At 49.5% G+C, this 5,100-nt stretch overlaps 1 long non-coding RNA gene across 2 annotated transcripts; it reads right to left on the bottom strand.

Annotated features, from left to right (window-relative positions):
* Nucleotides 1-2,851: 2,851 nt before the first annotated feature.
* Nucleotides 2,852-4,661, bottom strand: LOC123495132 (uncharacterized). Of its 2 annotated transcripts, XR_006667220.2 has the most exons (4): nucleotides 4,110-4,651; nucleotides 3,570-4,034; nucleotides 3,328-3,365; nucleotides 2,852-3,220 (listed from the first exon to the last, which is right to left on the bottom strand). It is a non-coding gene; the product is annotated as an uncharacterized lncRNA (long non-coding RNA). The 2 variants fall into 2 exon arrangements; XR_012189722.1 differs by lacking the exons at nucleotides 2,852-3,220; nucleotides 3,328-3,365 and having other exon boundaries at nucleotides 3,482-4,034; nucleotides 4,110-4,661.
* Between the last annotated feature and the right edge of the window lie 439 nt (nucleotides 4,662-5,100).

The raw sequence follows: 5,100 nt of genomic DNA on the forward strand, positions 1-5,100 counted from the left end.
GAGCAAAATTAAGTTCCTCTTTACTCTAGTCTGTGCTCCTAACTTTCAGAGTATCCGTCCAACGCCATCACGCACTAATCACTGACCTGCGTGAAAGTGAACAACTCACATATTGGGTGTCACACATAAGAGTTACCTGAACTCAACATCACCGCTCCTTTCTTGACCGCCTGTCTGAAATTTGAAGGAATTTCACCATTGCTTGTAGTCACCCCGAGTCAAATTTGCAGTTGTCTCACCACATGTATGACCACCAGAGCCCTGGCCCGTCTCCATGCCTCGTGCGTACCGCACGCCTCGCCGCTATTACCGCGTCGAGCCTCCGCTGTCCCGGTCGAGTCTCAAGGATCGCGAACCCACACCACTCAACCCCCACCGCAGAGTACCAGCGATCATCACCGACCGATGATGAGTTTCACGCTTCCATCAGACCACTAGGCTCCTGTCCGAACTACGTGTCACTTGCTTTTCCCACTGAAATAGGCTTCGACTCTCTGACGTCTTACGCCGTAGCCCCTCAATCAGCACCGAGTGAAGTCTTCCGTCAGACTCCAGCTCCACCTTCAACATGACTCCATGGTAGATGATCAGTCCACCCCTGCACCTCATTGACTTCAAGCTCCGTGTATACACCATCTTGAATTAATCCCGCGCCATAGTCTTGTCGATGCCACACAAACCTCGGGCATGTGCACCACATGTTTCCACGCCCAGAAGTCGGTCACCATCAGCATCACGCTCCTATGTCGTCGTCACCGATCCAACACCTTCTTCTGTACCAACCGACTTGCGTCGATCCGTCAGATTGTCTCGTCCGACCCAGCCGATCTCGTTCGACTGTACGACACACTTGAGGCTCCCATACCGTCTTCGGCAAATTCCCATCCATCACATGATACTTCCATCTCAACTGTCACGACTTCCCGCAATGCCTTCAAGCATCCCTATTGTGCCAACAAATCTTTCACTCTTGTCTGCCATAACCCAAGGTTTTCAGTTCCGTGAACTTCTCCACCTCAAACGTGGTACCCGTTGGCACCTTGATTCTTCGTACGGCCGACCCTGGGAAAAATTAACTGAGCTCTCTTCAAGTGATGCCCAAGTACACCCAGTATACTAGTAGTTGCATATTCAAAAGAGTCGATTTGGTCTTCATGTCATTGCTCCTGGCTCAACACCCGATGCTAGCTTTGCCCTTTGTGTCAAATCTGCTCCTGATGGATACAAGCAAATGGATATTTTCTTTTGCCGGTCTGATCTGCCCGCCTCGGTGTCGCATACGAGAGGCCGCTGCCTCGAGGGACTCGGTCCCTATCTTTTTTGTCCAAAACAAATCACGGTTTCGATTCCTCTCGCCTGCTGTACGCGACCTGATACGCCGCTTGTCCCGTACGTGTACACGACTCCACGGCCTGGGCCGCTGCCCACGCGGGCTTCCGCAAGTATCGATTGACCGATCTGCTGCCTGCCTGCCTGCCCGCCCGTGCGCGGTGCGCTGCCGCTGCTGCCTGTACGCTCGCCCGATCAATCGTGATCGCCGCACGCTTAGCCCGTGCACACGTATCTTCATCTAAATCAACGATCAAGATCTTCAATCAGCCTAGCTCATGATACCACTTGTTAGAATAAATCCGAGGCATACCGTCGATCATCCGAGGACCAAGCAATCACACGATCACGACACCGAGATTTGTTAACGAGGTTCACCGATATGGCTACATCCCCGGGGCCTGACTATGGGCGCTCCTCCCCATGACACCGCTACAATACCACACCCGGTCGCCCTGGACACCGGTACATGCCGCCGGCTTCCCCTACGTTCCGGTGTTATTATGTTGGCATAGGTTACATCGTGTGTCTACCCTCGCTATATATGAGAGGCCTAGGATACAAGTGTCCTACTAGGACACGACTCCACATCCTATGTAAACACAGTACAACTCATAGTCCAACTGTAACCTACCTTGTACACTATATTCGACACAACTCTAACATGTCCTTGGATTTATCATCAAACTAGATAATACCCCGCGCGTTGCTGCGGGACATAGAGATTGAATAAAAATGTGTACATAGTGAATGAATAGGAAAGTGTGTTTGGACATTTGAACCATTCAGTAATCAGGGGCTGGTACTAAAGGTCTAGAGAAACCAAATTAGTTGAAAAAAGCATGTTCCTGCTCGAGAAACAATGACATAAATTTTATCTGCAGAAGAAAAATTATCTATAAAAACTATAAACGTTCTAGTACTAAAGAGGCTAATGGCTATGAAAATGAATATAACAATATTTCTAGCCTCAAGCATGGAACAAATAGAACAACAAATGCACAAACTTAAGAAAAGGCAGTTGAGTACGAAAGAACCAAATAAAGGCACATAAACTTAATCTTGATAAGGTAAGGTGAGATGAGTCAGATGACTCATTGTATATTCGTTATGGGCCACGGAGATGGATCCCAACCATTTCTTACTTGGAAAAAAACATAGGCAAGAAATGAGATATTCCATTTCATTAGCTTTAACAGTGTAAAGTCATCTTAATTCTGGTACCTCCTCTCTGGTCGTGTGTCACGCCTCCGGCTACGTCGGCGGACAGTCGCCTGGTGTCTTGCCAACCCAGACAATTGTGCAGGATCCAGCTATGAGGAGAGCTGCGATTCAGGATGAGCAAGCTCGCTGAGCTGGCTCGTGGCTGAGAAATTTATAAGAGTGGCTGAGACCGTGCAAGTGAGCAGGCGTTGATTAGGGGTGTTTGTTTTCGGGACTTATTGGTTTAGGGACTTAAAAAAGTCCTTATAAATCTCATTTAAACCAAACAGAAGAGACTTATAGGGACTTAAAGTGGGCATTTGAGACTTATGAAATAAGACTCCCAAAGAGAGTCTTACAGGGACTTATAGTTGTAATATGGTTTTTTAGTCCATGTTAAGTCCCAGGAACCAAATAGATAGGGACTTTTTAGGAACTTGAGACTTATAAGTTAGGACTAAAAAAAGTCCTAGGACTTATGAACCAAACAAGGCCTTAGTCTCTGAACTCTCTCTCTCTCTCCCATTCTCGGAACCTCACCCCTGCAACTTCCTCCTCCCTCTGTATCTCCAATTCCCCATCCCAAACTCACTCTCCTGTATCCTGGTGATGTTGAAATAGATGATTTGGGACATTACATCGCGGGGAGCAGTGACACCGGTTGTGAATCGTTGAGGCAGATTTATACCTGCAACACGCAAGGTCGAGTTATCCATGTAGGTGAAATTAAATTACTCTACTTACCAGAGGCAAGCAGAGCGCGAGAACGAAGAGAGCAGAGCACCAGGGCTGTACCATGGAAATTGGAGGCCCTGTGCAAATCAAAATTAGGCCTGTGAAAGAAAAACAATCAAATTTTTTGTCAACCACTGTAGTTCTTCGCAGGAAATTACACCAGTTGGAAGCACAAGCTCAAAAGACCTGGCGATAGCATGTAATGCATCGATGGATCGTGATTGGAGATAAATACATAGGGTGGCTTGGCATAAAAAATTCCCAATGGTTATTTACTGTAGTATTAGTGGTTCAGTTAAAACCTTGATTAACAAACAATTTGGGCCCCCTCCGATGTTGGGGGCCCTGTTCAGTCGCTCCTGCTGCACATGCCAACATACGGCCCTGCAGAGCACCTATTCTTCCTCCTCGACTGCAAGCCACACCGGTTGGCTTGTCGGGCACCACGCCGGAGCAAGGGAAGGAGGGGCTCTCCTTGGTGGAGCTGCGACGATGGCGTGGGGTGGGTGTGGAGGGCAGTCCCGGCCGGGCGAATCCGATGCGGACGGTCCGACGAAGGCGTTGTATCAGCTGATGGCGCCGGTGGCGCTGAGCAGGACGGGCGCTGCGTCAGCCGGGTACACTTGGAAAGCGCACGAGCGACAGTGCCTGCAGACAGCGCCGGCGAGGGAGGCGGCCGCAGACCAGATGTAGCAGGTCCGGCAGGAAGCGGCGCACTCGCTCCTGCTCTTCCTCCATGTCAGTCGTCTCACAGCTGATCTCCAATGCTACAACAGAGCGATGGGCTGATGATGATAAGCCAAGTGCAGCAATTGATCGGATCAGGATTTTGTCGTGGGTACCTCGCATCCAGGCGCGGAGGGTGTCGTCGTGGTCGTAAAAGGGCGCTTGAGGCGGGTGGCCGGAGGTGGAGAAGAGAAGCCCATGCGAGGCATCAGGAAGGTGTTGCTGTTGCCGGCGACCCGCTGCGGGTGCGTGGTAGCGCAACCCAGGCGACACCGAACCGGGGCAACGGTGAAGCGCCGCGGGTGCCGCCGACGCGCTGCGGGAGTGCAGCAGCGCCGGGCAGGCGTGGCGTGATGGTGAGACATCGCGTGATGAGGTAGTGCGCACGAGAGATCGATTCCGGTGGCGACGCGTCGATTAAGAATGAAGGTAAGACGATGCCTCTGTGCTTTTCGACTGCCTAGTTAGTTACAGAAGGAATCCCCCTCTTTTGTAGTGAATTTGTCCGTGATGCTTCATAGTGGATTACAATTAAGAGGAGCTCGCGCCTCACGGGAGGAGGTTATAGTTGAGGAAAAGGTTGGAGAAGGAAGAGTCGCGTTGGTGGGAAGAGGAGAGAACAGACTTTACAGATTGGGAGATTGGCTAGTCCGCGGTTGGTTCTAGACACTGGTAATGGAAGGAGAAATCGTTTTTACACATGGGATGATGATGTGGACAGCTTGCAACGACGTGGCACATCGCTGATGTGGACGGTGTGCATGACGAGAGAATAGGGAGTAGTGGGGAGCAACTTCTTAAGAATGGTAGATTTGGAGACATATATGAAAATTGTAAAGGTGTACACATGATGCAACAGTCGAACTGTCAACGATCAGTAAGTGCAATTACTGTTAGGTGCAATCATATTGTGCATTACTGAAATAATTGTAATTATGTTCCAAAAAAAAGTATTTATGTGTTCTTGGGTAATACATAACAAGAACACAACGTTTTCTACTTCCAGATGTGGGTGCCGTGCTAGGCCCAGGATACACATAAATGACAAGTCTGTATGGTACATCATTACATTCACTGGAGACACTACAAAACGGAGGGTTTTTGTGC

Source organism: Aegilops tauschii, chromosome 7 (genome assembly GCF_002575655.3).
Source record: "Aegilops tauschii subsp. strangulata cultivar AL8/78 chromosome 7, Aet v6.0, whole genome shotgun sequence".
Classification (NCBI taxonomy): Eukaryota; Viridiplantae; Streptophyta; class Magnoliopsida; order Poales; family Poaceae; genus Aegilops; species Aegilops tauschii.